Below are 9,710 nucleotides of genomic sequence, written 5' to 3'. Positions count from 1 at the left end.
TTGTAAAATAGTTTCCTCCTGTAAAGGTAGTTTCATAATAGAAATATGATTGACACTTGATTAGTGAGACAGTTAAGAGCAAACTCGAAATAGTAAATACTTGACATTTTGCTATTGAATTCGAATAAAACAAATTAACTTGTAGATCTTTACTTCAACCGGCTTCAAAGTCAAAGTCAAAATATTTTATTGACATAAAATCAAAAGATTGCTCGTCAGCTCGTCAATATAGACGTTCTCAATAAGCCTATGTTTTTTGTGTTAATTCAAACAAAACAAATCTAATAACTATATTTACAATACTATGATTATATTAAATTAAAATTATCATTACAGGGAAGCGTACAATACTGGCAGCATTTTCACGTTGGATAGCAAGGCTGATCCGTTGACCGAAATAGCTGCCAGCACTTGGATTGACATTAGCCCTATTGAGGCGAGAAGATAGTACTTTGTTAGATTCTCCGCGCCTCGGGGACCCACAGGCCAAGTGTCTCGACACCAATTGGCACAAAGATGTAAGACCGACATATTTGCGACGTTTGCAGTAGAAGCAGCAGCCACAGCACCAACTGACGTAACTTGATCATGAGAAGGAGCCAGTGTGTCAAAGCATGTCGCGTCCCACACCAGCGCCCTTCGCCGTGACCAAGCCAAATTTTTGTGTTGGTTTGGAATTATTATCTTCTTGTTTTGAAACATATGGATGGAACAGGTGGATGAATAAATCTTTGACGAGTTAAGGTAACTCCTCAAATGAATGATCTAACATGTTTGGTTTTCTCAAAACTAATCAAACATTTCTATACAGAATGTATCAATTTGGTGATGAATTACTGATGAACAAGACCTCAAATGGCGACCGGAACTTTTTAAACGTAAATATTTCACGTCTATAAAAAGTAAAGAGACTATAAACAAACAAATTTAAAGGGAATTTAAACTACCATCGAACCGATCTGGCGATGAAGCCGAAAAGTTTGCTTATAGTACCATAAGTAACAGGTTAGCAGCGCGCTAGATGACACTGAGGATTCTGGACCGTGCAAGGAGCTTGTTATATTCATGATGTTGTTTTACCAGAGATTAAAATTATTGCCGATCCTTAAAATGCTAAAGATGCTTGAAGGCATAGTTGATGTCTCGATTTGGAGGATTAAGATTAAGAAAACAAACCGAAGGGGATGTCGAGATCCAAGTTCCCTCGCTTCCCTCGCACCAGCCTAATAAAACTTTCCAAGAGAAAAGCGATTCACTCGATTGTATGTATGATTTATTGTATAATGTGCAGTCATTGATAGATTGACAGATGACAGCTATAATCTTGTAAAAAATGGAGATAGCTGAAATCCGGTACCTTTTATGTACTGATCGCCTTCAAACTTAGCCGGATTATACTTCGTCGCCATACTGTAATAACTACTATTTCAAACTTATATCAACGTCATCCACTTTTCATATTAAACTAAATTGAAATTTTTACTTAGGCAGGCACGCCTCTTATTGCCTCGCACACTAGATTCCACCCTCCCCTTCAGCCTGTCAAAGTCACGGTACCGGATTCCTATGATAAAAAATTCGGTCTCCGGCAAGAAAAACATGATTGATGCATTCTCAATGACCGAAGTGTAGATAAAAACTCGATTAGCAGTGCATTATTACCGAAGTTGACGCTTAAAAAAAACATTATAATATTGTCCCGTGGTCATTAACCTGACACAAATTATGCGAAGGTATATTCTTAGCAACATGTATGTGACCTCGAAACGAGTTCCATTGTTACATATAGAGTATGCCTCGTGTCAAATTCGAGACACATTTTATGGCCATACGGGCCGAATAACGGAACAGCTGTCCTACCGACCAACGGATAAAAGTTTGACAGGACTATAAATATAAAGGACTAATACATCAATAATTTCTATCAAATGGTGTTGTGGTGGTTTTCATTTTCAGCATGTATACAATACTACTCATTCTGCATTTGACGTAAAATTTTCAAGAGTGGGAGACAATCTTGATGAATAACAAATATTTACCCTTTACAATTTAGTGTTGTAGCTCCATAACTTAACATTTCTATAGTTTCTTCTCAATTTATTCTTGATAATGTTATATACTTATATGTTCATAAGAACATTGAGGAAGTTGCTAGAAACTGTGACAATCATATTGTTAACACGAGGAACAAACGTAAACTTGTTATGCTTACTACTCGGTTAAGTCGAGTTAAGTCTTTTATTGGGCGATGTATATGCTTCTACAATATGATCCCAGAAAATGTTCAAAACAAATGTGTTACGAAATTTAAAAGAATTGTTAAAAAACGTTTGTGTGGGAAAGGTTACTATAATAATAATAATACTTTATTTCAGACCCATGATCCATAGTACAGACATACTTTAAAATATATAATTAAAATAAAGTCAACAATATAAATTACAAATAGAAACTAGGTTGCAATATCCACCCAGCGTCGATACATTGCTGATAGCATCAGCCTGTCAGATATACTCCTGATAATGCCGTTATTACACGTCTCAACCCTGGACATGAACGATGCAATATATGTATGGCATAAACGATTTTCTTAATGATAGCACAGACAGGGAATGAAATAAACACCCTCAGGCTCTTTAATTATAAATGTTTATTGTAATCCATATTTTTATAAAAAAAAAAAGCACTACAGTAAGCGCAATAAATCACAGTCCTCACTCACTGTAACAATTTCTCTGATTCTTTGTCTATCTAGTATTAATTAAAGTTAGGATGTGGATATTAGATAAATTAAAATTCAAATATTTTTATTCAAAATAGGATTCAAAATCACGTAGTGAACGTCACAAATTACCATCCATTCAAATAGACTGCCTCAGACCAATGATATTATAGTATTAAAAGAGGTGGATATGTGGCGCGCCGAAAATCAATCGCCTAAATTGAGCCAATTGGTTCCTTTGGTCGTAGTCACTCTCTCGATACGAAAACGGTACACACGCGTTTGTTGTTGACAGAATTGCTTACAATTTGATATAGGTACAACATTAAAATGCCGTCTTGTGTTATGGGAAGATGCACTAATTACGAAAGTAAAAAAAAATCATAGAATTACATACCACAGTTAAGAAATTATGAATTATAACATTTTATTTGATTCATTATTTATCTAACAAAATAAATATGTTGCCATGACAACGCCGATCGCTACCTAGCCGATCATAGATTAACGTACAGAAATGACAAAATATTGATGCTGTCTGTTGCGGGATGATCGAGGTAGAATATTTTAGGAAATGATATAAAAAAGTCATTTTTTCAGTGAATATAATAATTTTTAATAAACAAGTGCATATAGGTAGCTGAACTATCAAACTACTAAAACAAGTTTTAGGGTTAGACATTGAGTGCTATTTGTTTACGTAGGAATCAATGGATCATATTTCTTCTTCTCCCATTACCTTATCGTAATAAACCCTCAACAAAAAGACATTCATAAATAATATAAGATACAAAAAATAATAATTGTAATCTTAAAACTTTTTGGGAGTAGTTGTCAGTAAAATTGTAAAAATGGGATACCTTACCTTACTGTAGATACCTTTCGGTTTTGTTTTGGTGTCTGTATGTTTTTTTATTACAAATACGAAGCAATTAACAAATTAGAGTTATCTCTTTTTCGCTTGCGATAATTGCATTTACTATCCTTCTTTGACGTGTAGTTGTAATGTAGTGTGCTATTGCAATGTTAAATTATTCATACACATGAACGAACACTCGTTAGTGTATCATTTTCAAACACCGAATGTTGTCTACGTAACCTATCTATACTTTCAAATATCATTGCCTCAGACCTACTAAGAACGGGCGCAAGAAACTCAGCGGAACTTTTTTTTTTAATTTTAGTTATTTTTTTTTTGTTTTATTTTAATTCTAGGTCCTGTTTAGACACATATTCTTAGCCAAGCAAAGACATCGACATAAACGAGTACTTATGCTATAATTGCCCTTAGCAGGGACTCAAGTAGGGTAACTAGGCTGAGAGGTATTCTATGACAGAAAAAACATAAACAAACAGCTTACGATCTAAATAAGTCATTATATAAATCATTAACGCTTCTTTTAAAGCATCGTCGAGGTCAGACCTAGACATCTATTTCCATAACAGATTTATTGGCAACATCAACAATTTTCTCTAAGGAGTTTTTAAGCGTGTTAGCCGTGGAGTTATGGTTCGTTTGCAGTTTGGACTATTATGGTTGCAGTAACTCTCACTGAACTTGTTGTGATGCTGTCGGTACACTTTCTGATGACTGCGTGATTGTCTGCGTCTACGCAGGTGAAATGCCTTATGCTTAGATCACACCTACGACTATTACGAAACTTTACGTCACTAAATTATACAAAGGTCTTATCAGTAATAAGCTAATAGTAATAGTTTGCGTACATGTTATTTAAAGGGCCTTAGAGAGTTGGGCTCTTCTTTGAGCACACTACAACATAAAATTATGATAATATTCAAATTTAATTTGTAATAAAATTTATGGAACATGCGGGATTTGAACCCACATCACTAGAGATTACGTCTCCTACGCTCTTTACCACTACGCTAATCGGCTTATTCAATTACTCTCGAGTGGTACACGTCATGTTACTTCAACTATTTCTATTTGGGGAAAATGAAAAATGTCAAAACAAAAGACGTTGCTACTTCGTTGATCGTTTATTTGTCTGTACAGAATCAGGAACGCGTGGAAATCAAGTTATAATTAGCATCAAAAAATTACGGCCACAGTCCCTTGATTTTTTTTTAAAGAAGGGGCAAATGGGCAAAGAGATCAGGTGATATTGAGGTGAGGTAATGTTGAGGCAACTGCCCATGAACATTCGCAAAACCAGGCGTCTAGAGATGCGATTGCGGTTTCCGGTGGGAATATGCTCTGGTCTTGGAGGTCCCTAGCTCGTATCTTATCGGGGAAAGTAGCAGTCGGTAATTGATTCCACAAAGTGGCTGGCAAAAAGGCAAAAAAAAAATCATACAAAACGCGCTGTTATGAAATGCCAGACGTCAACATGATGCGGGTGGTATTTTGCTGCTAGATTGCTGCTGGTATCAACCCAAACAACTTCTTTGAGCACTCCCCGTGATAGATTCAGTGGAAGATGCAGCCGATCGGAAATAACTCGATTGTCGATGATTCGAGTCACTCTTTGTATGCAGTGAAATGGAAGAAGCTGATACTGCGAAGTGCTCGCCCAAAGGTGAGAACAATGCTGCAGTGAGGCCGAATTTGCGCCTTATATAGTTGCAGGCGGTTGCTTGTATGAATTTCTTTCTCGCCTTACTGAGGACGATTTTCAGAGGCCAGTTTGGCCTTCTCTTGCAACTGACCACGGAGCATGGAACTGAACGTCGCTCGATATTTCAACCCATATGGGGTTAAAGGTTACATGCCGATAAAGGCTGTAGCAGTTAAAGGACCTGCTCTATGATGTTTGATGATTCTAAAATGACCTCAACAAATATATGGCTGTTAAAGTTAGGCAATTACAACAATTCGAAATTAAATGTTTTAACTATTTTTCAAGTTTCTTGATTTTAATGTAGGTTTATAGAGCTGTCTTTACCCTGGTGAGTAGTTACATAATCATGAAATTTAACTAGTAGTTACCATAGTCTCAAGTAAAGAAAGGTTTATTTGAATTACATAAGTTAATTTAAATGCAAATTTTTTTCTAATATTTTTGTTTCAAATGGGATTTTAAAATCACTTAATTAAAGTTAAAAAAAAATAATGTAATTGTATCAATGTGGATAATTTATTCAACACTGTCTGATGTAAATGAGCAATTTTTGGTAATTTAATTTTAACCCACATTTAGCACCTACAAAATACTGATTGCAAAAATGTCTAACCCGCGAGGCATTACACCGTACTGTTAAATTACTTTTTTTCTCTCTTTCTTTTTTGGGACGACCTATATATGTAGCCCAGTGGTTATTGAGCTAGAGGTCCCGGGTTCGAATCTCGGTAGGTATACATATGATGAATGTTTGTTTACGAGTCATAGACATTTGTATGTTTATCTAGTATATTGTATTAAACATATCGTTGTCTTGTACCCATAGTACTACAGACTACTCCTACATTGGGGCAAAATAATTTGTGAAAAGTGTGTCTTGTATTGTTATAAATATTTTGACATTTTATTCTTTTATTTCAAGTTTTGTTCTTCATATTATTATCAGAAGAGTAGGTATGCTAAAAAAAGAAAACAATTTTTTCTTGCTAATATCTCATAAAAGTCTTATTTTCTGATATGGTATGATATTAAATATGAAAGTTTCGGTATTATTGTTATTTCATTTAATCATCCCGAACATCAAGGTCATTAAATTGGCTTGTCGAATTGGTTACAGTCGGTGCTAGTATTCAACGATTTATGTATGTACTGTTTTTGATTAAATACATACTTATCTCTTTCTGCGCGATAAATCTTTATATATTTAACGACTAAGGCTTCTCAGTCATCAATACAACATAATTCAGCTCGTTTCGTAGATGTGTCCAAAGCTTTACAGTGGTCAATGATGTAATACATACCTATAAGTTTATTATTCTGTGGTGACGGAGACAATGTATCGTGATCAAGCTTAAAACTGTTTAGTATTCGTAGCACTGGCCTTTTTACTTACTGAGTTATGCCTAGACTAACTAAAATTCATCAGCATTAAATTGTATAAGGCATAAGTTTAAATATCCATTTTTATACATTTCCACAAAAATGAAATTTGATAATTGAGGCAGGTGATCCTTTGAAGTTGGGATGGTTTGGGTAGAATATTTAGATATAATAAAATCAAAATACTAACTAGCGTTGCGAAAGATTATTAAAACTTAAAATATTATAATTTGAAACTTCACTATAATTTCCCAAGATTTCACATATATTTTTTTCTATATCAATATTAAATCAAAATAATGGAATAGGGTTATGAAGAACAGAATTCCAGTTATATAAAGATATCGCATTAAATGTGCTTGAAGCTGTCGGTAGTTTTCAAAAAACTTCAAAAGCAAGGTACCCGTTGTATTATACCAAGTACCAACACATTCTCAGTGAAAGACTATAAAAGAATGTGGCGGCCGCGTGCTCCTACAGCTAAAAGGCCGTTAAAACCAGAATTCAGAGCAATCCTAGAAAACAGTATCGCAAGAAATGAACATTCCTGCTTGAAATCTTTCGCGTATCCCAATGGATAAATATAATAACTTTCTAAAACTGCCATTTACAAATAGCAAATCATCATCTCTATTGTCCTGGCTTACCTCATTCGTGTCAAACTTGAGGTATGTATATCTCTAAAGGCTTCATTCATCCAGTAGGTACCTCTACCATGACCATACCATGTAAAAGACCTGAATTCCCTTGAATAAAATTTTATATTTAATGTTACGATTTTATATGTTGCTATTGTTTATTGTAGTGTTCAAAGTGGATTATTCGCTCATAATATTGTAATATCGACAAACAGATATAATACTTAGTCGGGCCATACAGTTGAAAAAATAATCAAAATATTACATTTGAATTTGGAATCTGTCATTTTCATATGATTGTTCAATCAGTTTCCTCATTTTAGCGCCAATCCATCGTACAATATATCGCGATATTAAAATGGAGTGGGGTGATAAAGAGAACCCAATCGCTGTGATTGCATTACACAAAGTAGGTTAGGGCACAATTGCAAATTTTAAAACTCTTCATACGCTTGGTATTAGTAAAATGTTTGTGTACCGGGCTATTAATAGGTACAATGAGACCTCCTCTGTTTGTGACAGATAAAGACCTGGCCATCCACGTAGTGTTTTGTGCGAAAGAGGTGGTCAATGCAGTAAGGGAAAGAGTTGGAAGAAATCCTGTCCGAAAGCAACAGATTTTATTTTAAATTGTTTCATATTTATGTATTAAACTAACATACTGTAGAAGTAATAAATGTTATTTGAAATAGAAAATGTTTTTTTCTTTGATTCAGTATTTATGGCAAGACTTGAATTGTACGGGAGTCGAAATTACAGACTGTGGCCGTTCCATACGTCAATCTTGAGAAAGAAGGGTATTTGTGGTGGCTGGACGATTCTGTTTTCGAGAACTCTGTTGTAGTTAAATTTAAAATATACCTATTGCCAATAACGGAAAGTTTCAATATTTTTTGGGCTGTGTATTATTTAAAGGGTGGCAACGAGTTTCTTGCCACTACTTCAAAAGCTGATTTTGAAGTAGTGGTAGTGGTAGTAGTTAAACTTATGTCGGTGTTTACCCTAAATGATCATTCTCTGAGGTTAAAAAGTTATCAGAAACCAGCGAAGCATCGTTGGTATTGGAAGATCAATGAAATACTTGAAATCACCATTGTATTTTGTAATATTATAATATTTTAAAGATTAATTTATGCCAGAATTTCAAAATTAAGGATCTGTTTTTTTTGTATTGGGGCCAATGATGTAGCAACCAGACCCAAAACATATACGACCTCCTTGCGTACCTATATCTTATAGTATATAAAATTCTCGTGTCACAATGTTAGTTACTCCTCTGAAACAGCTTTACTGATTTTTACCAAATTTTATATGCATATTAAGTAGCTCTGATAATCGGCTACCATCTATTTTTCATACCCCTAAGTGATAAGAGCTGTTCACCCTTAACATTTTTTTTAATTTTTGGACAATATTTTTTATTTATTTTTATTCTGATTCAGCATTAAAAAATACATGCAACTTAAAATTTTCAAACTTTTTTGATCAACACCTATTTTTGTATCGCGATTTTTATATTACTTTATAAAGGGCAATACAACGTTTGCTGGGTCAGCTTGTAACATATAATATAATAGTTCTTGAGTCGTATAACAGGGTAAGGCTAGATACTTACCCACCTATTTAAAGTATAAACACAATAAAATATAAATACAATTACATAAGTTTGTTGTTTATCACCTGAATATATGACATTCAACCAATTCTCAAGGAACTTGTTTCAATGTTTATCAAACCGAACTGAGCAAATTAACTTCCTTCCGAGACGTGATATCAAGTCGGTGTGATTGTTTTATTGGGACACTTTCAAAGAGTTTGAACCCATTGTAAATGTTAATCACTACCACCAGGTCAGTTATGATGAGAACTTGATGACGTACGGTGTTTTGCTGTGGGGTCATGCTGCTGATATTGATATAGTATTTGCTCTGCAAAAGAGAGCTGTTCGTGCTATATGTGAGCATGTTTATAGATATATAATATACGTTCACAAAAACCGTCACCTTTTTGCTGTTAATAGTGATTTTCATTATTATAGCACTAGAAATAAGGAATTGCTTGTAACTAATTCTAGTAGGCATAGGTTAGTATACATCATAGCTTTAAGGTTAAATGTATATACTTTTAAAATAAAGTCCCAGCCACTGTTCAGGCATTATCTATAAATAAATTTAAATATTTTATTAAAAAATGGCTGTGTCGTAAATCCTACTACTCAACAGCTGAATATCTAAGTGATGATATCGTTTTTATATTATTAAAAAGAGCGCAAAAAAAAGAATGGTGGGTGAGTTTCTTACGCCGCTTCTTCTCTCTCAGAGCGCCATTTGTTTCCGAAGCGGTAGTAGCATTAGAAATGACATCAAAAATAATTCTAATCGAATCAAT

This window comes from Leptidea sinapis, chromosome 25 (assembly GCF_905404315.1).
Source record: "Leptidea sinapis chromosome 25, ilLepSina1.1, whole genome shotgun sequence".
Classification (NCBI taxonomy): Eukaryota; Metazoa; Arthropoda; class Insecta; order Lepidoptera; family Pieridae; genus Leptidea; species Leptidea sinapis.
The sequence above is the reverse complement of the archived record's forward strand: the minus strand, read 5'-3'. Positions refer to the sequence as shown.